Source organism: Anopheles funestus, unplaced genomic scaffold (genome assembly GCF_943734845.2).
Source record: "Anopheles funestus unplaced genomic scaffold, idAnoFuneDA-416_04 scaffold_12_ctg1, whole genome shotgun sequence".
NCBI lineage: Eukaryota > Metazoa > Arthropoda > Insecta > Diptera > Culicidae > Anopheles > Anopheles funestus.
The window spans coordinates 605,235-630,330 of NW_026045352.1; the positions used below are offsets into that span (position 1 = coordinate 605,235).

Here is a 25,096-nt window from a genome sequence, read left to right on the forward strand (position 1 = left end):
TGGCTAATGTGTCTCGGCTAAGGTGTCTTGGCTAATGTGTCTTGGCTAATGTGTCTTGGCGAAGGTGTCTTGGCTAAGGTGTCTTGGCTAAGGTGTCTTGGCTAAGGTGTCTTGGCTAAGGTGTCTTGGCTAAGGTGTCTTGGCTAAGGTGTCTTGGCTAATGTGTCTTGGCTAAGGTGTCTTGGCTAAGGTGTCTTGGCCAATGTGTCTCGGCTAAGGTGTCTTGGCTAATGTGTCTTGGCTAATGTGTCTTGGCTAATGTGTCTTGGCGTAGGTGTCTTGGCTAATGTGTCTTGGCTAAGGTGTCTTGGCTAATGTGTCTCGGCTAAGGTGTCTTGGCTAATGTGTCTTGGCTAAGGTGTCTTGGCTAAGGTGTCTTGGCTAATGTGTCTTGGCTAAGGTGTCTTGGCTAAGGTGTCTTGGCTAATGTGTCTCGGCTAAGGTGTCTTGGCTAATGTGTCTTGGCTTATGTGTCTTGGTTAATGTGTCTTGACTTAGGTGTCTCGGCTATTGTGTCTTGGCTAAGGTGTCTTGGCTAAGGTGTCTTGGCTAAGGTGTCTTGGCTAAGGTGTCATCGCTAATGTGTCTCGGCTAAGGTGTCTTGGCTAAGGTGTCTTGGCTAAGGTGTCTTGGCTAATGTGTCTCGGCTAAGGTGTCTTGGCTAATGTGTCTTGGCTAATGTGTCTCGGCTAAGGTGTCTTGGCTAATGTGTCTTGGCTAATGTGTCTTGGCTAAGGCGTCTTGGCTAAGGTGTCTTGGCTAAGGTGTATTGGCTAAGGTGTCTTGGCTAAGGTGTCTTGGCTAAGGTGTCTTGGCTAATGTGTCTTGGCTAAGGTGTCTTGGCTAAGGTGTCTTGGCTAATGTGTCTTGGCTAAGGTGTCTTCGCGAATGTGTCTTGGCTAATGTGTCTCGGCTAAGGTGTCTTGGCTAAGGTGTCTTGGCTAAGGTATCTTCGCTAAGGTGTCTCGGCTAATGTGTCTTGGCTAATGTGTCTTGGCTAATGTGTCTTGGCTAAGGTGTCTTGGCTAAGGTGTCTTGGCTAAGGTGTCTTGGCTAATGTGTCTCGGCTAATGTGTCTTGGCTAAGGTGTCTCGGCTAAGGTGTCTTGGTTAATGTGTCTCGGCTAAGGTGTCTTGGCTAATGTGTCTTGGCTAATGTGTCTTGGCTAAGGTGTCTTGGCTAATGTGTCTTGGCTAAGGTGTCTTGGCTAAGGTGTCTTGGCTAAGGTGTCTTGGCTAAGGTGTCTTCGCTAAGGTGTCTCGGCTAATGTGTCTTGGCTAAGGTGTCTTGGCTAATGTGTCTTGGCTAAGGTGTCTTGGCTAAGGTGTCTTGGCTAACGTGTCTTGGCTAAGGTGTCTTGGCTAAGGTGTCTTGGCTAATGTGTCTCGGCTAAGGTGTCTTGGCTAATGTGTCTTGGCTAATGTGTCTTGGCTAATGTGTCTTGGCTTAGGTGTCTTGGCTAATGTGTCTTGGCTAAGGTGTCTTGGCTAATGTGTCTTGGCTAAGGTGTCTTGGCTAATGTGTCTTGGCTAAGGTGTCTTGGCTAAGGTGTCGTGGCTAAGGTGTCTTGGCTAAAGTGTCTTGGCTAAGGTGTCTTGGCTAATGTGTCCTGGCTAAGGTGTCTTGGCTAATGTGTCTTGGCTAAGGTGTCTTGGCTAAGGTGTCTTCGCTAAGGTGTCTCGGCTAATGTGTCTTGGCTAATGTGTCTTGGCTAAGGTGTCTTGGCTAATGTGTCTTGGCTAAGGTGTCTTGGCTAATGTGTCTTGGCTAAGGTGTCTTGGCTAATGTGTCTTGGCTAATGTGTCTCGGCTAAGGTGTCTTGGCTAAGGTGTCTTGGCTAAGGTGTCTTCGCTAAGGTGTCATCGCTAATGTGTCTCGGCTAAGGTGTCTTGGCTAATGTGTCTTGGCTAAGGTGTCTTGGCTAAGGTGTCATCGCTAATGTGTCTCGGCTAAGGTGTCTTGGCTAAGGTGTCTTGGCTAAGGTGTCTTGGCTAATGTGTCTCGGCTAAGGTGTCTTGGCTAATGTGTCTTGGCTAATGTGTCTCGGCTAAGGTGTCTTGGCTAATGTGTCTTGGCTAATGTGTCTTGGCTAAGGCGTCTTGGCTAAGGTGTCATGGCTAATGTGTCTTGGCTAATGTGTCTTGGCTAAGGTGTCTTGGCTAAGGTGTCTTGGCTAAGGTGTCTTGGCTAAGGTGTCTTGGCTAAGGTGTCTTGGCTAAGGTGTCTTGGCTAAGGTGTCTTGGCTAAGGTGTCTTGGCTAAGGTGTCTTGGCTAATGTGTCTTGGCTAAGGTGTCTTGGCTAAGGTGTCTTGGCTAATGTGTCTTGGCTAAGGTGTCTTCGCGAATGTGTCTTGGCTAATGTGTCTCGGCTAAGGTGTCTTGGCTAAGGTGTCTTGGCTAAGGTGTCTTCGCTAAGGTGTCTCGGCTAATGTGTCTTGGCTAATGTGTCTTGGCTAATGTGTCTTGGCTAAGGTGTCTTGGCTAAGGTGTCTTGGCTAACGTGTCTTGGCTAAGGTGTCTTGGCTAAGGTGTCTTGGCTAAGGTGTCTTGGCTAAGGTGTCTTGGCTAATGTGTCTTGGCTAAGGTGTCTTGGCTAAGGTGTCTTGGCTAATGTGTCTTGGCTAAGGTGTCTTCGCGAATGTGTCTTGGCTAATGTGTCTCGGCTAAGGTGTCTTGGCTAAGGTGTCTTGGCTAAGGTGTCTTCGCTAAGGTGTCTCGGCTAATGTGTCTTGGCTAAGGTGTCTTGGCTAATGTGTCTTGGCTAAGGTGTCTTGGCTAAGGTGTCTTGGCTAACGTGTCTTGGCTAAGGTGTCTTGGCTAAGGTGTCTTGGCTAATGTGTCTCGGCTAAGGTGTCTTGGCTAATGTGTCTCGGCTAAGGTGTCTTGGCTAAGGTGTCTTGGCTTAGGTGTCTTGGCTAATGTGTCTTGGCTAAGGTGTCTTGGCTAATGTGTCTTGGCTAAGGTGTCTTGGCTAATGTGTCTTGGCTAAGGTGTCTTGGCTAAGGTGTCGTGGCTAAGGTGTCTTGGCTAAAGTGTCTTGGCTAAGGTGTCTTGGCTAATGTGTCCTGGCTAAGGTGTCTTGGCTAATGTGTCTTGGCTAAGGTGTCTTGGCTAAGGTGTCTTCGCTAAGGTGTCTCGGCTAATGTGTCTTGGCTAATGTGTCTTGGCTAAGGTGTCTTGGCTAATGTGTCTTGGCTAAGGTGTCTTGGCTAATGTGTCTTGGCTAAGGTGTCTTGGCTAATGTGTCTTGGCTAATGTGTCTCGGCTAAGGTGTCTTGGCTAAGGTGTCTTGGCTAAGGTGTCTTCGCTAAGGTGTCTCGGCTAATGTGTCTTGGCTAATGTGTCTTGGCTAAGGTGTCTTGGCTAAGGTGTCATCGCTAATGTGTCTCGGCTAAGGTGTCTTGGCTAAGGTGTCTTGGCTAAGGTGTCTTGGCTAATGTGTCTCGGCTAAGGTGTCTTGGCTAATGTGTCTTGGCTAATGTGTCTCGGCTAAGGTGTCTTGGCTAATGTGTCTTGGCTAATGTGTCTTGGCTAAGGCGTCTTGGCTAAGGTGTCATGGCTAATGTGTCTTGGCTAATGTGTCTTGGCTAAGGTGTCTTGGCTAAGGTGTCTTGGCTAATGTGTCTTGGCTAAGGTGTCTTGGCTAAGGTGTCTTGGCTAAGGTGTCTTGGCTAAGGTGTCTTGGCTAAGGTGTCTTGGCTAAGGTGTCTTGGCTAATGTGTCTTGGCTAAGGTGTCTTGGCTAAGGTGTCTTGGCTAATGTGTCTTGGCTAAGGTGTCTTCGCGAATGTGTCTTGGCTAATGTGTCTCGGCTAAGGTGTCTTGGCTAAGGTGTCTTGGCTAAGGTGTCTTCGCTAAGGTGTCTCGGCTAATGTGTCTTGGCTAATGTGTCTTGGCTAAAATGTCTTGGCTAAGGTGTCTTGGCTAAGGTGTCTTGGCTAAGGTGTCTTGGCTAATGTGTCTTGGCTAAGGTGTCTTGGCTAATGTGTCTTGGCTAAGGTGTCTTGGCTAAGGTGTCGTGGCTAAGGTGTCTTGGCTAAAGTGTCTTGGCTAAGGTGTCTTGGCTAATGTGTCCTGGCTAAGGTGTCTTGGCTAATGTGTCTTGGCTAAGGTGTCTTCGCTAAGGTGTCTCGGCTAATGTGTCTTGGCTAATGTGTCTTGGCTAATGTGTCTTGGCTAAAGTGTCTTGGCTAATGTGTCTTGGCTAATGTGTCTCGGCTAATGTGTCTTGGCTAATGTGTCTTGGCTAAGGTGTCTTTGCTAATGTGTCTTGGCTAATGTGTCTCGGCTAATGTGTCTTGGCTAAGGTGTCTTGGCTAAGTTGTCTTGGCTAATGTGTCTTGGCTAAGGTGTCTTGGCTAAAATGTCTTGGCTAAGGTGTCTTGGTCAATGTGTCTTGGCTAAGGTGTCTTGGCTAAGGTGTCTTGGCTAAGGTGTCTTGGCTAAGGTGTCTTGGCAAATGTGTCTTGGCTAATGTGTCTTGGCTAAGGTTTCTTGGCTAAGGTGTCTTGGCTAATGTGTCTCGGCTAATGTGTCTTGGCTAATGTGTCTTGGCTAAGGTGTCTTGGCTAAGGTGTCTTGGCTAAGGTGTCTTGGCTAATGTGTCTCGGCTAATGTGTCTTGGCTAAGGTGTCTTGGCTAATGTGTCTTGGCTAAGGTGTCTTGGCTGAGGTGTCTTGGCTAAGGTGTCTTGGCTAAGGTGTCTTGGCTAATGTGTCTCGGCTAAGGTGTCTTGGCTAATGTGTCTTGGCTAAGGTGTCTTGGCAAATGTGTCTTGGCTAATGTGTCTTGGCTAAGGTGTCTTGGCTAAGGTGTCTTGGCTAATGTGTCTCGGCTAATGTGTCTTGGCTAATGTGTCTTGGCTAAGGTGTCTTGGCTAAGGTGTCTTGGCTAAGGTGTCTTGGCTAATGTGTCTCGGCTAAGGTGTCTTGGCTAATGTGTCTTGGCTTAGGTGTCTTGGCTAATGTGTCTTGGCTAAGGTGTCTTGGCTAATGTGTCTCGGCTAAGGTGTCTTGGCTAATGTGTCTTGGCTAATGTGTCTTGGCTAAGGTGTCTTGGCTAATGTGTCTTGGCTAAGGTGTCTTGGCTAAGGTGTCTTGGCTAAGGTGTCTTGGCTAACGTGTCTCGGCTTATGTGTCTTGGCTAATGTGTCTTGGCTAAGGTGTCTTGGCTAAGGTGTCTTGGCTAATGTGTCTTGGCTAAGGTGTCTTGGCTAAGGTGTCTTGGCTAATGTGTCTCGGCTAAGGTGTCTTGGCTAATGTGTCTTGGCTAAGGTGTCTTGGCTAAGGTGTCTTGGCTAAGGTGTCTTGGCTAATGTGTCTCGGCTAAGGTGTCTTGGCTAAAATGTCTTGGCTAATGTGTCTTGGCTAAGGTGTCTTGGCTAAGGTGTCTTGGCTAATGTGTCTTGGCTAAGGTGTCTTGGCTAAGGTGTCTTGGCTAAGGTGTCTTGGCTAAGGTGTCTTGGCTAAGGTGTCTTGGCTAAGGTGTCTTGGCTAATGTGTCTCGGCTAAGGTATCTTGGCTAATGTGTCTTGGCTTAGGTGTCTTGGCTAATGTGTCTTGGCTAAGGTGTCTTGGCTAATGTGTCTCGGCTAAGGTGTCTTGGCTAATGTGCCTTGGCTAATGTGTCTTGGCTAAGGTGTCTTGGCTAATGTGTCTTGGCTAAGGTGTCTTGGCTAAGGTGTCTTGGCTAATGTGTCTCGGCTAAGGTGTCTTGGCTAATGTGTCTCGGCTAAGGTGTCTTGGCTAATGTGTCTTGGCTAAGGTGTCTTGGCTAATGTGTCTTGGCTAAGGTGTCTTGGCTAAGGTGTCTTGGCTAATGTGTCTCGGCTAAGGTGTCTTGGCTAATGTGTCTTGGCTAATGTGTCTTGGCTAAGGTGTCTTGGCTAATGTGTCTCGGCTAAGGTGTCTTGGCTAAAATGTCTTGGCTAATGTGTCTTGGCTAAGGTGTCTTGGCTAAGGTGTCTTGGCTAAGGTGTCTTGGCTAAGGTGTCTTGGCTAAGGTGTCTTGGCTAAGGTGTCTTGGCTAAGGTGTCTTGGCTAATGTGTCTCGGCTAATGTGTCTTGGCTAAGGTGTCTTGGCTAAGGTGTCTTGGCTAATGTGTCTCGGCTAAGGTGTCTTGGCTAATGTGTCTTGGCTAATGTGTCTTGGCTAAGGTGTCTTGGCTAAGGTGTCTTGGCTAAGGTGTCTTGGCTAAGGTGTCTTGGCTAAGGTGTCTTGGCTAAGGTGTCTTGGCTAATGTGTCTTGGCTAAGGTGTCTTGGCTAAGGTGTCTTGGCTAATGTGTCTCGGCTAAGGTGTCTTGGCTAATGTGTCTTGGCTAATGTGTCTTGGCTAATGTGTCTTGGCGTAGGTGTCTTGGCTAATGTGTCTTGGCTAAGGTGTCTTGGCTAATGTGTCTCGGCTAAGGTGTCTTGGCTAATGTGTCTTGGCTAAGGTGTCTTGGCTATGGTGTCTTGGCTAAGGTGTCTTGGCTAAGGTGTCTTGGCTAAGGTGTCTTGGCTAATGTGTCTTGGCTAAGGTGTCTTGGCTAAGGTGTCTTGGCTAATGTGTCTCGGCTAAGGTGTCTTGGCTAATGTGTCTCGGCTTATGTGTCTTGGTTAATGTGTCTTGACTTAGGTGTCTCGGCTATTGTGTCTTGGCTAAGGTGTCTTGGCTAAGGTGTCTTGGCTAAGGTGTCTTGGCTAAGGTGTCTTGGCTAAGGTGTCATCGCTAATGTGTCTCGGCTAAGGTGTCTTGGCTAAGGTGTCTTGGCTAAGGTGTCTTGGCTAATGTGTTACGGTTAAGGTGTCTTGGCTAATGTGTCTTGGCTAATGTGTCTCGGCTAAGGTGTCTTGGCTAATGTGTCTTGGCTAATGTGTCTTGGCTAAGGTGTCTTGGCTAAGGTGTCTTGGCTAAGGTGTCTTGGCTAAGGTGTCTTGGCTAAGGTGTCTTGGCTAATGTGTCTTGGCTAAGGTGTCTTGGCTAAGGTGTCTTGGCTAATGTGTCTTGGCTAAGGTGTCTTCGCGAATGTGTCTTGGCTAATGTGTCTCGGCTAAGGTGTCTTGGCTAAGGTGTCTTGGCTAAGGTGTCTTCGCTAAGGTGTCTCGGCTAATGTGTCTTGGCTAATGTGTCTTGGCTAATGTGTCTTGGCTAAGGTGTCTTGGCTAAGGTGTCTTGGCTAAGGTGTCTTGGCTAAGGTGTCTTGGCTAATGTGTCTCGGTTAATGTGTCTTGGCTAAGGTGTCTTGGCTAAGGTGTCTTGGCTAACGTGTCTTGGCTAAGGTGTCTTGGCTAATGTGTCTTGGCTAATGTGTCTTGGCTAAGGTGTCTTGGCTAATGTGTCTTGGCTAAGGTGTCTTCGCTAATGTGTCTTGGCTAATGTGTTTCGGCTAAAGTGTCTTGGCTAAGGTGTCTTGGCTAAGGTGTCTTGGCTAAGGTGTCTTGGCTGATGTGTCTTGGCTAAGGTGTCTTGGCTAAGGTGTCTTGGCTAACGTGTCTTGGCTAAGATGTCTTGGCTAAGGTGTCTTGGCTAAGGTGTCTTGGCTAATGTGTCTCGGCTAAGGTGTCTTGGCTAATGTGTCTTGGCTAAGGTGTCTTGGCTAAGGTGTCTTGGCTAACGTGTCTTGGCTAAGGTGTCTTGGCTAAGGTGTCTTGGCTAAGGTGTCTTGGCTAATGTGTCTCGGCTAAGGTGTCTTGGCTAATGTGTCTTGGCTAAGGTGTCTTGGCTAATGTGTCTTGGCTAAGGTGTCTTCGCTAATGTGTCTTGGCTAATGTGTCTCGGCTAAAGTGTCTTGGCTAAGGTGTCTTGGCTAAGGTGTCTTGGCTAAGGTGTCTTGGCTAAGGTGTCTTGGCTAAGGTGTCTCGGCTAATGTGTCTTGGCTAAGGTGTCTTGGCTAAGGTGTCTTGGCTAACGTGTCTTGGCTAAGGTGTCTTGGCTAATGTGTCTTGGCTAATGTGTCTTGGCTAAGGTGTCTTGGCTAATGTGTCTCGGCTAAAGTGTCTTGGCTAAGGTGTCTTGGCTAAGGTGTCTTGGCTAATGTGTCTTGGCTAAGGTGTCTTGGCTGATGTGTCTTGGCTAAGGTGTCTTGGCTAAGGTGTCTTGGCTAACGTGTCTTGGCTAAGGTGTCTTGGCTAAGGTGTCTTGGCTAAGGTGTCTTGGCTAATGTGTCTCGGCTAAGGTGTCTTGGCTAATGTGTCTTGGCTAAGGTGTCTTGGCTAAGGTGTCTTGGCTAACGTGTCTTGGCTAATGTGTCTTGGCTAAGGTGTCTTGGCTAATGTGCCTCGGCTAATGTGTCTTGGCTAAGGTGTCTTGGCTAATGTGTCTTGGCTAAGGTGTCTTGGCTAAGGTGTCTTGGCTAAGGTGTCTTGGCTAAGGTGTCTTGGCTAATGTGTCTCGGCTAAGGTGTCTTGGCTAATGTGTCTTGGCTAAGGTGTCTTGGCAAATGTGTCTTGGCTAATGTGTCTTGGCTAAGGTGTCTTGGCTAAGGTGTCTTGGCTAATGTGTCTCGGCTAATGTGTCTTGGCTAATGTGTCTTGGCTAAGGTGTCTTGGCTAAGGTGTCTTGGCTAAGGTGTCTTGGCTAATGTGTCTCGGCTAAGGTGTCTTGGCTAATGTGTCTTGGCTTAGGTGTCTTGGCTAATGTGTCTTGGCTAAGGTGTCTTGGCTAATGTGTCTCGGCTAAGGTGTCTTGGCTAATGTGTCTTGGCTAATGTGTCTTGGCTAAGGTGTCTTGGCTAATGTGTCTTGGCTAAGGTGTCTTGGCTAAGGTGTCTTGGCTAAGGTGTCTTGGCTAACGTGTCTCGGCTTATGTGTCTTGGCTAATGTGTCTTGGCTAAGGTGTCTTGGCTAAGGTGTCTTGGCTAATGTGTCTTGGCTAAGGTGTCTTGGCTAAGGTGTCTTGGCTAATGTGTCTCGGCTAAGGTGTCTTGGCTAATGTGTCTTGGCTAAGGTGTCTTGGCTAAGGTGTCTTGGCTAAGGTGTCTTGGCTAATGTGTCTCGGCTAAGGTGTCTTGCCTAAAATGTCTTGGCTAATGTGTCTTGGCTAAGGTGTCTTGGCTAAGGTGTCTTGGCTAAGGTGTCTTGGCTAAGGTGTCTTGGCTAATGTGTCTTGGCTAAGGTGTCTTGGCTAAGGTGTCTTGGCTAAGGTGTCTTGGCTAAGGTGTCTCGGCTAAGGTGTCTTGGCTAATGTGTCTTGGCTTAGGTGTCTTGGCTAATGTGTCTTGGCTAAGGTGTCTTGGCTAATGTGTCTCGGCTAAGGTGTCTTGGCTAATGTGTCTTGGCTAATGTGTCTTGGCTAAGGTGTCTTGGCTAATGTGTCTTGGCTAAGGTGTCTTGACTAAGGTGTCTTGGCTAATGTGTCTCGGCTAAGGTGTCTTGGCTAATGTGTCTCGGCTAAGGTGTCTTGGCTAATGTGTCTTGGCTAAGGTGTCTTGGCTAATGTGTCTTGGCTAAGGTGTCTTGGCTAAGGTGTCTTGGCTAATGTGTCTCGGCTAAGGTGTCTTGGCTAATGTGTCTTGGCTAATGTGTCTTGGCTAAGGTGTCTTGGCTAATGTGTCTCGGCTAAGGTGTCTTGGCTAAAATGTCTTGGCTAATGTGTCTTGGCTAAGGTGTCTTGGCTAAGGTGTGTTGGCTAAGGTGTCTTGGCTAAGGTGTCTTGGCTAAGGTGTCTTGGCTAAGGTGTCTTGGCTAAGGTGTCTTGGCTAATGTGTCTTGGCTAATGTGTCTCGGCTAAGGTGTCTTGGCTAATGTGTCTTGGCTAATGTGTCTTGGCTAAGGTGTCTTGGCTAAGGTGTCTTGGCTAAGGTGTCTTGGCTAAGGTGTCTTGGCTAAGGTGTCTTGGCTAAGGTGTCTTGGCTAAGGTGTCTTGGCTAATGTGTCTTGGCTAAGGTGTCTTGGCTAAGGTGTCTTGGCTAATGTGTCTCGGCTAAGGTGTCTTGGCTAATGTGTCTTGGCTAATGTGTCTTGGCTAATGTGTCTTGGCGTAGGTGTCTTGGCTAATGTGTCTTGGCTAAGGTGTCTTGGCTAATGTGTCTCGGCTAAGGTGTCTTGGCTAATGTGTCTTGGCTAAGGTGTCTTGGCTAAGGTGTCTTGGCTAAGGTGTCTTGGCTAAGGTGTCTTGGCTAAGGTGTCTTGGCTAATGTGTCTTGGCTAAGGTGTCTTGGCTAAGGTGTCTTGGCTAATGTGTCTCGGCTAAGGTGTCTTGGCTAATGTGTCTCGGCTTATGTGTCTTGGTTAATGTGTCTTGACTTAGGTGTCTCGGCTATTGTGTCTTGGCTAAGGTGTCTTGGCTAAGGTGTCTTGGCTAAGGTGTCTTGGCTAAGGTGTCTTGGCTAAGGTGTCATCGCTAATGTGTCTCGGCTAAGGTGTCTTGGCTAAGGTGTCTTGGCTAAGGTGTCTTGGCTAATGTGTTACGGTTAAGGTGTCTTGGCTAATGTGTCTTGGCTAATGTGTCTCGGCTAAGGTGTCTTGGCTAATGTGTCTTGGCTAATGTGTCTTGGCTAAGGTGTCTTGGCTAAGGTGTCTTGGCTAAGGTGTCTTGGCTAAGGTGTCTTGGCTAAGGTGTCTTGGCTAAGGTGTCTTGGCTAATGTGTCTTGGCTAAGGTGTCTTGGCTAAGGTGTCTTGGCTAATGTGTCTTGGCTAAGGTGTCTTCGCGAATGTGTCTTGGCTAATGTGTCTTGGCTAAGGTGTCTTGGCTAAGGTGTCTTGGCTAAGGTGTCTTCGCTAAGGTGTCTCGGCTAATGTGTCTTGGCTAATGTGTCTTGGCTAATGTGTCTTGGCTAAGGTGTCTTGGCTAAGGTGTCTTGGCTAAGGTGTCTTGGCTAAGGTGTCTTGGCTAATGTGTCTCGGCTAATGTGTCTTGGCTAAGGTGTCTTGGCTAAGGTGTCTTGGCTAACGTGTCTTGGCTAAGGTGTCTTGGCTAATGTGTCTTGGCTAATGTGTCTTGGCTAAGGTGTCTTGGCTAATGTGTCTTGGCTAAGGTGTCTTCGCTAATGTGTCTTGGCTAATGTGTCTCGGCTAAAGTGTCTTGGCTAAGGTGTCTTGGCTAAGGTGTCTTGGCTAAGGTGTCTTGGCTGATGTGTCTTGGCTAAGGTGTCTTGGCTAAGGTATCTTGGCTAACGTGTCTTGGCTAAGGTGTCTTGGCTAAGGTGTCTTGGCTAAGGTGTCTTGGCTAATGTGTCTCGGCTAAGGTGTCTTGGCTAAGGTGTCTTGGCTAAGGTGTCTTGGCTAAGGTGTCTTGGCTAAGGTGTCTCGGCTAAAGTGTCTTGGCTAAGGTGTCTTGGCTAAGGTGTCTTGGCTAAGGTGTCTTGGCTAACGTGTCTTGGCTAAGGTGTCTTGGCTAAGGTGTCTTGGCTAATGTGTCTCGGCTAAGGTGTCTTGGCTAATGTGTCTTGGCTAAGGTGTCTTGGCTAATGTGTCTTGGCTAAGGTGTCTTCGCTAATGTGTCTTGGCTAATGTGTCTCGGCTAAAGTGTCTTGGCTAAGGTGTCTTGGCTAAGGTGTCTTGGCTAAGGTGTCTTGGCTAAGGTGTCTTGGCTAAGGTGTCTCGGCTAATGTGTCTTGGCTAAGGTGTCTTGGCTAAGGTGTCTTGGCTAACGTGTCTTGGCTAAGGTGTCTTGGCTAATGTGTCTTGGCTAATGTGTCTTGGCTAAGGTGTCTTGGCTAATGTGTCTCGGCTAAGGTGTCTTGGCTAAAATGTCTTGGCTAACGTGTCTTGGCTAATGTGTCTTGGCTAATGTGTCTTGGCTAATGTGTCTTGGCGTAGGTGTCTTGGCTAAGGTGTCTTGGCTAAGGTGTCTTGGCTAAGGTGTCTTGGCTAATGTGTCTCGGCTAATGTGTCTTGGCTAAGGTGTCTTGGCTAAGGTGTCTTGGCTAACGTGTCTTGGCTAAGGTGTCTTGGCTAATGTGTCTTGGCTAAGGTGTCTTGGCTAATGTGTCTTGGCTAAGGTGTCTTCGCTAATGTGTCTTGGCTAATGTGTCTCGGCTAAAGTGTCTTGGCTAAGGTGTCTTGGCTAAGGTGTCTTGGCTAAGGTGTCTTGGCTGATGTGTCTTGGCTAAGGTGTCTTGGCTAAGGTGTCTTGGCTAACGTGTCTTGGCTAAGGTGTCTTGGCTAAGGTGTCTTGGCTAAGGTGTCTCGGCTAAGGTGTCTCGGCTAAGGTGTCTTGGCTGATGTGTCTTGGCTAAGGTGTCTTGGCTAAGGTGTCTTGGCTAATGTGTCTTGGCTAAGGTGTCTTGGCTAATGTGTCTCGGCTAAGGTGTCTTGGCTAAGGTGTCTTGGCTAAGGTGTCTTGGCTAAGGTGTCTTGGCTAAGGTGTCTTGGCTAAGGTGTCTTGGCTAAGGTGTCTTGGCTAATGTGTCTTGGCTAAGGTGTCTTGGCTAATGTGTCTTGGCTAAGGTGTCTTGGCTAAGGTGTCTTGGCTAAGGTGTCTTGGCTAATGTGTCTTGGCTAATGTGTCTTGGCTAATGTGTCTTGGCTAAGGTGTCTTGGCTAAGGTGTCTCGGCTAAGGTGTCTTGGCTAATGTGTCTTGGCTAAGGTGTCTTGGCTAACGTGTCTTGGCTAAGGTGTCTTGGCTAATGTGTCTTGGCTAATGTGTCTTGGCTAAGGTGTCTTGGCTAATGTGTCTCGGCTAAGGTGTCTTGGCTAAAATGTCTTGGCTAACGTGTCTTGGCTAATGTGTCTTGGCTAATGTGTCTTGGCTAATGTGTCTTGGCTAAGGTGTCTCGGCTAAGGTGTCTTGGCTAAGGTGTCTTGGCTAAGGTGTCTTGGCTAATGTGTCTCGGCTAATGTGTCTTGGCTAAGGTGTCTTGGCTAAGGTGTCTTGGCTAACGTGTCTTGGCTAAGGTGTCTTGGCTAATGTGTCTTGGCTAATGTGTCTTGGCTAAGGTGTCTTGGCTAATGTGTCTTGGCTAAGGTGTCTTCGCTAATGTGTCTTGGCTAATGTGTCTCGGCTAAAGTGTCTTGGCTAAGGTGTCTTGGCTAAGGTGTCTTGGCTAAGGTGTCTTGGCTGATGTGTCTTGGCTAAGGTGTCTTGGCTAAGGTGTCTTGGCTAACGTGTCTTGGCTAAGGTGTCTTGGCTAAGGTGTCTTGGCTAAGGTGTCTTGGCTAATGTGTCTCGGCTAAGGTGTCTTGGCTGATGTGTCTTGGCTAAGGTGTCTTGGCTAAGGTGTCTTGGCTAACGTGTCTTGGCTAAGGTGTCTTGGCTAAGGTGTCTTGGCTAAGGTGTCTTGGCTAATGTGTCTCGGCTAAGGTGTCTTGGCTAATGTGTCTTGGCTAAGGTGTCTTGGCTAATGTGTCTTGGCTAAGGTGTCTTCGCTAATGTGTCTTGGCTAATGTGTCTCGGCTAAATTGTCTTGGCTAAGGTGTCTTGGCTAAGGTGTCTTGGCTAAGGTGTCTTGGCTAATGTGTCTCGGCTGAGGTGTCTTGGCTAATGTGTCTTGGCTAATGTGTCTTGGCTAATGTGTCTCGGCTAAGGTGTCTTGGCTAAGGTGTCTTGGCTAATGTGTCTCGGCTAAGGTGTCTTGGCTAATGTGTCTTGGCTAAGGTGTCTTGGCTAAGGTGTCTTGGCTAAGGTGTCTTGGCTAATGTGTCTCGGCTAAGGTGTCTTGGCTAAAATGTCTTGGCTAATGTGTCTTGGCTAAGGTGTCTTGGCTAGGTGTCTTGGCTAAGGTGTCTTGGCTAAGGTGTCTTGGCTAAGGTGTCTTGGCTAAGGTGTCTTGGCTAATGTGTCTCGGCTAAGGTGTCTTGGCTAAAATGTCTTGGCTAATGTGTCTTGGCTAAGGTGTCTTGGCTAAGGTGTCTTGGCTAAGGTGTCTTGGCTAATGTGTCTCGGCTAAGGTGTCTTGGCTAATGTGTCTTGGCTTAGGTGTCTTGGCTAATGTGTCTTGGCTAAGGTGTCTTGGCTAATGTGTCTTGGCTAAGGTGTCTTGGCTAAGGTGTCTTGGCTAATGTGTCTTGGCTAAGGTGTCTTGGCTAGGTGTCTTGGCTAAGGTGTCTTGGCTAATGTGTCTTGGCTAAGGTGTCTTGGCTAAAATGTCTTGGCTAATGTGTCTTGGCTAAGGTGTCTTGGCTAGGTGTCTTGGCTAAGGTGTCTTGGCTAAGGTGTCTTGGCTAAGGTGTCTTGGCTAAGGTGTCTTGGCTAATGTGTCTCGGCTAAGGTGTCTTGGCTAAAATGTCTTGGCTAAGGTGTCTTGGCTAAGGTGTCTTGGCTAATGTGTCTCGGCTAAGGTGTCTTGGCTGATGTGTCTTGGCTAAGGTGTCTTGGCTAATGTGTCTCGGCTAAGGTGTCTTGGCTAATGTGTCTTGGCTAAGGTGTCTTGGCTAAGGTGTCTTGGCTAAGGTGTCTTGGCTAATGTGTCTCGGCTAAGGTGTCTTGGCTAAAATGTCTTGGCTAATGTGTCTTGGCTAAGGTGTCTTGGCTAGGTGTCTTGGCTAAGGTGTCTTGGCTAAGGTGTCTTGGCTAAGGTGTCTTGGCTAAGGTGTCTTGGCTAATGTGTCTCGGCTAAGGTGTCTTGGCTAAAATGTCTTGGCTAATGTGTCTTGGCTAAGGTGTCTTGGCTAAGGTGTCTTGGCTAAGGTGTCTTGGCTAATGTGTCTCGGCTAAGGTGTCTTGGCTAATGTGTCTTGGCTTAGGTGTCTTGGCTAATGTGTCTTGGCTAAGGTGTCTTGGCTAATGTGTCTTGGCTAAGGTGTCTTGGCTAAGGTGTCTTGGCTAATGTGTCTTGGCTAAGGTGTCTTGGCTAGGTGTCTTGGCTAAGGTGTCTTGGCTAATGTGTCTTGGCTAAGGTGTCTTGGCTAAAATGTCTTGGCTAATGTGTCTTGGCTAAGGTGTCTTGGCTAGGTGTCTTGGCTAAGGTGTCTTGGCTAAGGTGTCTTGGCTAAGGTGTCTTGGCTAAGGTGTCTTGGCTAATGTGTCTCGGCTAAGGTGTCTTGGCTAAAATGTCTTGGCTAATGTGTCTTGGCTAAGGTGTCTTGGCTAAGGTGTCTTGGCTAAGGTGTCTTGGCTAATGTGTCTCGGCTAAGGTGTCTTGGCTAATGTGTCTTGGCTTAGGTGTCTTGGCTAATGTGTCTTGGCTAAGGTGTCTTGGCTAATGTGTCTTGGCTAAGGTGTCTTGGCTAAGGTGTCTTGGCTAATGTGTCTTGGCTAATGTGTCTTGGCTAATGTGTCTTGGCTAATGTGTCTTGGCTAAGGTTTCTTGGCTAAGGTGTCTTGGCTAAGGTGTCTTGGCTAATGTGTCTCGGCTAAAGTGTCTTGGCTAAGGTGTCTTGGCTAATGTGTCTTGGCTAATGTGTCTTGGCTAAGGTGTCTTGGCTAATGTGTCTTGGCTAAGGTGTCTTGGCTAAGGTGTCTTGGCTAATGTGTCTCGGCTAAGGTGTCTTGGCTAATGTGTCTCGGCTAAGGTGTCTTGGCTAATGTGTCTTGGCTAAGGTGTCTTGGCTAAGGTGTCTTGGCTAATGTGTCTTGGCTAAGGTGTTTTGGCTAAGGTGTCTTGGCTAATGTGTCTCGGCTAAGGTGTCTTGGCTAATGTGTCTTGGCTAATGTGTCTTGGCTAAGGTGTCTTGGCTAATGTGTCTCGGCTAAGGTGTCTTGGCTAAAATGTCTTGGCTAATGTGTCTTGGCTAAGGTGTCTTGGCTAAGGTGTCTTGGCTAAGGTGTCTTGGCTAAGGTGTCTTGGCTAAGGTGTCTTGGCTAAGGTGTCTTGGCTAATGTGTCTCGGCTAATGTGTCTTGGCTAAGGTGTCTTGGCTAAGGTGTCTTGGCTAATGTGTCTCGGCTAAGGTGTCTTGGCTAATGTGTCTTGGCTAAGGTGTCTTGGCTAATGTGTCTCGGCTAAGGTGTCTTGGCTAATGTGTCTTGGCTAAGGTGTCTTGGCTAATATGTCTTGGCTAAGGTGTCTTGGCTAAGGTGTCTTGCTAATGTGGCTAAGGTGTCTTGGCTAAGGTGTCTTGGCTAATGTGTCTCGGCTAAGGTGTCTTGGCTAAGGTGTCTTTGCTAATGTGTCTCGGCTAAGGTGTCTTGGCTAATGTGTCTTGGCTAATGTGTCTTGGCTAAGGTAACTTGGCTAAGGTGTCTTGGCTAAGGTGTCTTGGCTAATGTGTCTTGGCTAATGTGTCTCGGCTAAGGTGTCTTGGCTAATGTGTCTTGGCTAATGTGTCTTGGCTAAGGTGTCTTGGCTAAGGTGTCTTGGCTAAGGTGTATTGGCTAAGGTGTCTTGGCTAAGGTGTCTTGGCTAAGGTGTCTTGGCTAATGTGTCTTGGCTAAGGTGTCTTGGCTAAGGTGTCTTGGCTAATGTGTCTTGGCTAAGGTGTCTTCGCGAATGTGTCTTGGCTAATGTGTCTCGGCTAAGGTGTCTTGGCTAAGGTGTCTTGGCTAAGGTGTCTTCGCTAAGGTGTCTCGGCTAATGTGTCTTGGCTAATGTGTCTTGGCTAATGTGTCTTGGCTAAGGTGTCTTGGCTAAGGTGTCTTGGCTAAGGTGTCTTGGCTAAGGTGTCTTGGCTAATGTGTCTCGGCTAATGTGTCTTGGCTAAGGTGTCTTGGCTAAGGTGTCTTGGCTAATGTGTCTCGGCTAAGGTGTCTTGGCTAATGTGTCTTGGCTAATGTGTCTTGGCTAAGGTGTCTTGGCTAAGGTGTCTTGGCTAAGGTGTCTTGGCTAATTTGTCTCGGCTAAGGTGTCTTGGCTAAGGTGTCTTGGCTAAGGTGTCTTGGCTAAGGTGTCTTGGCTAATGTGTCTTGGCTAAGGTGTCTTGGCTAAGGTGTATTGGCTAACGTGTCTTGGCTAAGGTGTCTTGGCTAAGGTGTCTTGGCTAATGTGTCTCGGCTAAGGTGTCTTGGCTAATGTGTCTTGGCTAATGTGTCTTGGCTAATGTGTCTTGGCTTAGGTGTCTTGGCTAATGTGTCTTGGCTAAGGTGTCTTGGCTAATGTGTCTTGGCTAAGGTGTCTTGGCTAATGTGTCTTGGCTAAGGTGTCTTGGCTAAGGTGTCTTGGCTAAGGTGTCTTGGCTAAAGTGTCTTGGCTAAGGTGTCTTGGCTAATGTGTCCTGGCTAATGTGTAGGTTTGCTAATGTGTCTTGGCTAATGTGTCTCGGCTAATGTGTCTTGGCTAAGGTGTCTTGGCTAAGGTGTCTTGGCTAATGTGTCTTGGCTAAGGTGTCTTGGCTAAAATGTCTTGGCTAAGGTGTCTTGGTCAATGTGTCTTGGCTAAGGTGTCTTGGCTAAGGTGTCTTGGCTAAGGTGTCTTGGCTAAGGTGTCTTGGCAAATGTGTCTTGGCTAATGTGTCTTGGCTAAGGTTTCTTGGCTAAGGTGTCTTGGCTAATGTGTCTCGGCTAATGTGGCTTGGCTAAGGTGTCTTGGCTAAGGTGTCTTGGCTAATGTGTCTTGGCTAAGGTGTCTTGGCTAAGGTGTCTTGGCTAAGGTGTCTTTGCTAAGGTGTCTTGGCTAATGTGTCTCGGCTAAGGTGTCTTGGCTAATGTGTCTTGGCTAAGGTGTCTTGGCAAATGTGTCTTGGCTAATGTGTCTTGGCTAAGGTGTCTTGGCTAAGGTGTCTTGGCTAATGTGTCTCGGCTAATGTGTCTTGGCTAATGTGTCTTGGCTAAGGTGTCTTGGCTAAGGTGTCTTGGCTAAGGTGTCTTGGCTAATGTGTCTCGGCTAAGGTGTCTTGGCTAATGTGTCTTGGCTTAGGTGTCTTGGCTAATGTGTCTTGGCTAAGGTGTCTTGGCTAATGTGTCTCGGCTAAGGTGTCTTGGCTAATGTGTCTTGGCTAATGTGTCTTGGCTAAGGTGTCTTGGCTAATGTGTCTTGGCTAAGGTGTCTTGGCTAAGGTGTCTTGGCTAATGTGTCTTGGCTAATGTGTCTTGGCTAAGGTGTCTAGGCTAATGTGTCTCGGCTAAGGTGTCTTGGCTAACGTGTCTTGGCTTAGGTGTCTTGGCTAATGTGTCTTGGCTAAGGTGTCTTGGCTAATGTGTCTCGGCTAAGGTGTCTTGGCTAATGTGTCTTGGCTAATGTGTCTTGGCTAAGGTGTCTTGGCTAATGTGTCTTGGCTAATGTGTCTTGGCTAAGGTGTCTTGGCTAAGGTGTCTTGGCTAATGTGTCTCGGCTAAGGTGTCTTGGCTAAAATGTCTTGGCTAATGTGTCTTGGCTAAGGTGTCTTGGCTAGGTGTCTTGGCTAAGGTGTCTTGGCTAAGGTGTCTTGGCTAAGGTGTCTTGGCTAAGGTGTCTTGGCTAATGTGTCTCGGCTAAGGTGTCTTGGCTAAAATGTCTTGGCTAATGTGTCTTGGCTAAGGTGTCTTGGCTAAGGTGTCTTGGCTAAGGTGTCTTGGCTAATGTGTCTCGGCTAAGGTGTCTTGGCTAATGTGTCTTGGCTTAGGTGTCTTGGCTAATGTGTCTTGGCTAAGGTGTCTTGGCTAATGTGTCTCGGCTAAGGTGTCTTGGCTAATGTGTCTTGGCTAATGTGTCTTGGCTAAGGTGTCTTGGCTAATGTGTCTTGGCTAAGGTGTCTTGGCTAAGGTGTCTTGGCTAATGTGTCTCGGCTAAGGTGTCTTGGCTAATGTGTCTCGGCTAAGGTGTCTTGGCTAAGGTGTCTTGGCTAATGTGTCTCGGCTAAGGTGTCTTGGCTAATGTGTCTTGGCTAATGTGTCTTGGCTAAGGTGTCTTGGCTAATGTGTCTCGGCTAAGGTGTCTTGGCTAAGGTGTCTTGGCTAATGTGTCTTGGCTAAGGTGTCTTGGCTAAGGTGTCTTGGCTAAGGTGTCTTGGCTAAGGTGTCTTGGCTAAGGTGTCTTGGCTAAGGTGTCTTGGCTAATGTGTCTCGGCTAATGTGTCTTGGCTAAGGTGTCTTGGCTAAGGTGTCTTGGCTAATGTGTCTCGGCTAAGGTGTCTTGGCTAATGTGTCTTGGCTAAAGTGTCTTGGCTAAGGTGTCTTGGCTAAGGTGTCTTGGCTAAGGTGTCTTGGCTAAGGTGTCTTGGCTAAGGTGTCTTGGCTAAGGTGTCTTGGCTAATGTGTCTTGGCTTAGGTGTCTTGGCTAGGGTGTCTTGGCTAATGTGTCTCGGCTAAGGTGTCTTGGCTAATGTGTCTTGGCTTATGTGTCTTGGCTAATGTGTCTTGGCGTAGGTGTCTTGGCTAATGTGTCTTGGCTAAGGTGTCTTGGCTAATGTGTCTCGGCTAAGGTGTCTTGGCTAATGTGTCTTGGCTAAGGTGTCTTGGCTAAGGTGTCTTGGCTAAGGTGTCTTGGCTAAGGTGTCTTGGCTAATGTGTCTTGGCTAAGGTGTCTTGGCTAAGGTGTCTTGGCCAATGTGTCTCGGCTAAGGTGTCTTGGCTAATGTGTTTTGGCTTATGTGTCTTGGTTAATGTGTCTTGACTTAGGTGTCTCGGCTATTGTGTCTTGGCTAAGGTGTCTTGGCTAAGGTGTCTTGGCTAAGGTGTCATCGCTAATGTGTCTCGGCTAAGGTGTCTTGGCTAAGGTGTCTTGGCTAAGGTGTCTTGGCTAATGTGTCTCGGCTAAGGTGTCTTGGCTAATGTGTCTTGGCTAATGTGTCTCGGCTAAGGTGTCTTGGCTAATGTGTCTTGGCTAATGTGTCTTGGCTAAGGTGTCTTGGCTAAGGTGTCTTGGCTAAGGTGTTTTGGCTAAGGTGTCTTGGCTAAGGTGTCTTGGCTAAGGTGTCTTGGCTAATGTGTCTTGGCTAAGGTGTCTTGGCTAAGGTGTCTTGGCTAATGTGTCTTGGCTAAGGTGTCTTCGCGAATGTGTCTTGGCTAATGTGTCTCGGCTAAGGTGTCTTGGCTAAGGTGTCATGGCTAAGGTGTCTTCGCTAAGGTGTCTTGGCTAATGTGTCTTGGCTAAGGTGTCTTGACTAAGGTGTCTTGGCTAATGTGTCTTGGCTAAGGTGTCTTCGCGAATGTGTCTTGGCTAATGTGTCTCGGCTAAGGTGTCTTGGCCAAGGTGTCTTGGCTAAGGTGTCTTCGCTAAGGTGTCTTGGCTAATGTGTCTTGGCTAAGGTGTCTTGGCTAATGTATCTTGGCTAAGGTGTCTTGACTGAGGTGTCTTGGCTAAGGTGTCTTGGCTAAGGTGTCTTGGCTAATGTGTCTCGGCTAATGTGTCTTGGCTAAGGTGTCTTGGCTAAGGTGTCTTGGCTAATGTGTCTCGGCTAAGGTGTCTTGGCTAATGTGTCTTGGCTAATGTGTCTTGGCTAAGGTGTCTTGGCTAATGTGTCTTGGCTAAGGTGTCTTCGCTAATGTGTCTTGGCTAAGGTGTCTTGGCTAATGTGTCTTGGCTAAGGTGTCTTGGCTAAGGTGTCTTGGCTAATGTGTCTCGGCTAAGGTGTCTTGGCTAATGTGTCTTGGCTAAGGTGTCTTGGCTAAGGTGTCTTGGCTAAGGTGTCTTGGCTAATGTGTCTCGGCTAAGGTGTCTTGGCTAAAATGTCTTGGCTAATGTGTCTTGGCTAAGGTGTCTTGGCTAAGGTGTCTTGGCTAAGGTGTCTTGGCTAAGGTGTCTTGGCTAAGGTGTCTTGGCTAATGTGTCTTGGCTAATGTGTCTCGGCTAAGGTGTCTTGGCTAAAATGTCTTGGCTAATGTGTCTTGGCTAATGTGTCTTGGCTAATGTGTCTTGGCTAAGGTGTCTTGGCTAAGGTGTCTTGGCTAAGGTGTCTTGGCTAATGTGTCTCGGCTAAGGTGTCTTGGCTAATGTGTCTTGGCTTAGGTGTCTTGGCTAATGTGTCTTGGCTAATGTGCCTTGGCTAATGTGTCTCGGCTAAGGTGTCTTGGCTAATGTGTCTTGGCTAATGTGTCTTGGCTAATGTGTCTTGGCTAAGGTGTCTTGGCTAAGGTGTCTTGGCTAAGGTGTCTTGGCTAATGTGTCTCGGCTAAGGTGTCTTGGCTAATGTGTCTTGGCTAAGGTGTCTTGGCTAAGGTGTCTTGGCTAAGGTGTCTTGGCTAATGTGTCTCGGCTAAGGTGTCTTGGCTAAAATGTCTTGGCTAATGTGTCTTGGCTAAGGTGTCTTGGCTAAGGTGTCTTGGCTAAGGTGTCTTGGCTAAGGTGTCTTGGCTAAGGTGTCTTGGCTAAGGTGTCTTGGCTAATGTGTCTCGGCTAAGGTGTCTTGGCTAAAATGTCTTGGCTAATGTGTCTTGGCTAATGTGTCTTGGCTAATGTGTCGTGGCTAAGGTGTCTTGGCTAAGGTGTCTTGGCTAAGGTGTCTTGGCTAATGTGTCTCGGCTAAGGTGTCTTGGCTAATGTGTCTTGGCTTAGGTGTCTTGGCTAATGTGTCTTGGCTAATGTGCCTTGGCTAAGGTGTCTTGGCTTAAATGTCTTGGCTAATGTGTCTTGGCTAAGGTGTCTTGGCTAAGGTGTCTTGGCTAAGGTGTCTTGGCTAAGGTGTCTTGGCTAAGGTGTCTTGGCTAATGTGTCTCGGCTAAGGTGTCTTGGCTAAAATGTCTTGGCTAATGTGTCTTGGCTAATGTGTCTTGGCTAAGGTGTCTTGGCTAAGGTGTCTTGGCTAATGTGTCTTGGCTAATGTGTCTCGGCTAAGGTGTCTTGGCTAATGTGTCTTGGCTTAGGTGTCTTGGCTAATGTGTCTTGGCTAAGGTGTCTTGGCTAATGTGTCTCGGCTAAGGTGTCTTGGCTAATGTGTCTTGGCTAATGTGTCTTGGCTAAGGTGTCTTGGCTAATGTGTCTTGGCTAAGGTGTCTTGGCTAAGGTGTCTTGGCTAATGTGTCTCGGCTAAGGTGTCTTGGCTAATGTGTCTCGGCTAAAGTGTCTTGGCTAATGTGTCTTGGCTAAGGTGTCTTGGCTAAAGTGTCTTGGCTAATGTGTCTCGGCTAATGTGTCTTGGCTAAGGTGTCTTGGCTAAGGTGTCTTGGCTAAGGTGTCTTGGCTAATGTGTCTTGGCTAAGGTGTCTTGGCTAAGGTGTCTTGGCTAAGGTGTCTTGGCTAATGTGTCTCAGCTAAGGTGTCTTGGCTAATGTGTCTCGGCTAAAGTGTCTTGGCTAATGTGTCTTGGCTAAGGTGTCTTGGCTAAAGTGTCTTGGCTAATGTGTCTCGGCTAATGTGTCTTGGCTAAGGTGTCTTGGCTAAGGTGTCTTGGCTAATGTGTCTTGGCTAATGTGTCTTGGCTAAGGTGTCTTGGCTAATGTGTCTCGGCTAAGGTGTCTTGGCTAATGTGTCTTGGCTAATGTGTCTTGACTAAGGTGTCTTGGCTAATGTGTCTCGGCTAAGGTGTCTTGGCTAAAATGTCTTGGCTAATGTGTCTTGGCTAAGGTGTCTTGGCTAAGGTGTCTTGGCTAAGGTGTCTTGGCTAAGGTGTCTTGGCTAAGGTGTCTTGGCTAAGGTGTCTTGGCTAATGTGTCTCGGCTAATGTGTCTTGGCTTAGGTGTCTTGGCTAATGTGTCTTGGCTAATGTGTCTCGGCTAAGGTGTCTTGGCTAATGTGTCTTGGCTAATGTGTCTTGGCGAAGGTGTCTTGGCTAAGGTGTCTTGGCTAAGGTGTCTTGGCTAAGGTGTCTTGGCTAAGGTGTCTTGGCTAAGGTGTCTTGGCTAAGGTGTCTTGGCTAATGTGTCTTGGCTAAGGTGTCTTGGCTAAGGTGTCTTGGCCAATGTGTCTCGGCTAAGGTGTCTTGGCTAATGTGTCTTGGCTAATGTGTCTTGGCTAATGTGTCTTGGCGTAGGTGTCTTGGCTAATGTGTCTTGGCTAAGGTGTCTTGGCTAATGTGTCTCGGCTAAGGTGTCTTGGCTAATGTGTCTTGGCTAAGGTGTCTTGGCTAAGGTGTCTTGGCTAATGTGTCTTGGCTAAGGTGTCTTGGCTAAGGTGTCTTGGCTAATGTGTCTCGGCTAAGGTGTCTTGGCTAATGTGTCTTGGCTTATGTGTCTTGGTTAATGTGTCTTGACTTAGGTGTCTCGGCTATTGTGTCTTGGCTAAGGTGTCTTGGCTAAGGTGTCTTGGCTAAGGTGTCTTGGCTAAGGTGTCATCGCTAATGTGTCTCGGCTAAGGTGTCTTGGCTAAGGTGTCTTGGCTAAGGTGTCTTGGCTAATGTGTCTCGGCTAATGTGTCTTGGCTAATGTGTCTTGGCTAATGTGTCTCGGCTAAGGTGTCTTGGCTAATGTGTCTTGGCTAATGTGTCTTGGCTAAGGCGTCTTGGCTAAGGTGTCTTGGCTAATGTGTCTTGGCTAAGGTGTCTTGGCTAAGGTGTCTTGGCTAATGTGTCTTGGCTAAGGTGTCTTCGCGAATGTGTCTTGGCTAATGTGTCTCGGCTAAGGTGTCTTGGCTAAGGTGTCTTGGCTAAGGTGTCTTCGCTAAGGTGTCTCGGCTAATGTGTCTTGGCTAATGTGTCTTGGCTAATGTGTCTTGGCTAAGGTGTCTTGGCTAAGGTGTCTTGGCTAAGGTGTCTTGGCTAAGGTGTCTTGGCTAATGTGTCTCGGCTAATGTGTCTTGGCTAAGGTGTCTTGGCTAAGGTGTCTTGGTTAATGTGTCTCGGCTAAGGTGTCTTGGCTAATGTGTCTTGGCTAATGTGTCTTGGCTAAGGTGTCTTGGCTAATGTGTCTTGGCTAAGGTGTCTTGGCTAAGGTGTCTTGGCTAAGGTGTCTTGGCTAATGTGTCTTGGCTAAGGTGTCTTGGCTAAGGTGTCTTGGCTAACGTGTCTTGGCTAAGGTGTCTTGGCTAAGGTGTCTTGGCTAATGTGTCTCGGCTAAGGTGTCTTGGCTAATGTGTCTTGGCTAATGTGTCTTGGCTAATGTGTCTTGGCTTAGGTGTCTTGGCTAATGTGTCTTGGCTAAGGTGTCTTGGCTAATGTGTCTTGGCTAAGGTGTCTTGGCTAATGTGTCTTGGCTAAGGTGTCTTGGCTAAGGTGTCGTGGCTAAGGTGTCTTGGCTAAAGTGTCTTGGCTAAGGTGTCTTGGCTAATGTGTCCTGGCTAAGGTGTCTTGGCTAATGTGTCTTGGCTAAGGTGTCTTGGCTAAGGTGTCTTCGCTAAGGTGTCTCGGCTAATGTGTCTTGGCTAATGTGTCTTGGCTAAGGTGTCTTGGCTAATGTGTCTTGGCTAAGGTGTCTTGGCTAATGTGTCTTGGCTAAGGTGTCTTGGCTAATGTGTCTTGGCTAATGTGTCTCGGCTAAGGTGTCTTGGCTAAGGTGTCTTGGCTAAGGTGTCTTCGCTAAGGTGTATCGGCTAATGTGTCTTGGCTAATGTGTCTTGGCTAAGGTGTCTTGGCTAAGGTGTCATCGCTAATGTGTCTCGGCTAAGGTGTCTTGGCTAAGGTGTCTTGGCTAAGGTGTCTTGGCTAATGTGTCTCGGCTAAGGTGTCTTGGCTAATGTGTCTTGGCTAATGTGTCTCGGCTAAGGTGTCTTGGCTAATGTGTCTTGGCTAATGTGTCTTGGCTAAGGCGTCTTGGCTAAGGTGTCTTGGCTAAGGTGTATTGGCTAAGGTGTCTTGGCTAAGGTGTCTTGGCTAAGGTGTCTTGGCTAATGTGTCTTGGCTAAGGTGTCTTGGCTAAGGTGTCTTGGCTAAGGTGTCTTGGCTAAGGTGTCTTCGCGAATGTGTCTTGGCTAATGTGTCTCGGCTAAGGTGTCTTGGCTAAGGTGTCTTGGCTAAGGTGTCTTCGCTAAGGTGTCTCGGCTAATGTGTCTTGGCTAATGTGTCTTGGCTAAAATGTCTTGGCTAAGGTGTCTTGGCTAAGGTGTCTTGGCTAAGGTGTCTTGGCTAATGTGTCTTGGCTAAGGTGTCTTGGCTAATGTGTCTTGGCTAAGGTGTCTTGGCTAAGGTGTCGTGGCTAAGGTGTCTTGGCTAAAGTGTCTTGGCTAAGGTGTCTTGGCTAATGTGTCCTGGCTAAGGTGTCTTGGCTAATGTGTCTTGGCTAAGGTGTCTTGGCTAAGGTGTCTTGGCTAAGGTGTCTCGGCTAATGTGTCTTGGCTAATGTGTCTTGGCTAAGGTGTCTTCGCTAATGTGTCTTGGCTAATGTGTCTCGGCTAAGGTGTCTTGGCTAAGGTGTCTTGGCTAAGGTGTCTTCGCTAAGGTGTCTCGGCTAATGTGTCTTGGCTAATGTGTCTTGGCTAATGTGTCTTGGCTAAGGTGTCTTGGCTAATGTGTCTTGGCTAATGTGTCTCGGCTAATGTGTCTTGGCTAATGTGTCTTGGCTAAGGTGTCTTTGCT

The 25,096-nt window shown here is 47.9% G+C and overlaps 1 long non-coding RNA gene across 1 annotated transcript in view; it reads left to right on the forward strand.

Annotated features, from left to right (window-relative positions):
* Nucleotides 1-24,147, forward strand: part of LOC125774485 (uncharacterized) — a 50,133-nt gene extending 25,986 nt beyond the window's left edge. Inside the window, exon 3 of the long non-coding RNA XR_007420961.1 lies at nt 24,106-24,147. This is a non-coding gene — a long non-coding RNA (uncharacterized LOC125774485). The remainder of the gene's footprint in view (nt 1-24,105) is intronic.
* Nucleotides 24,148-25,096: the final 949 nt, after the last annotated feature.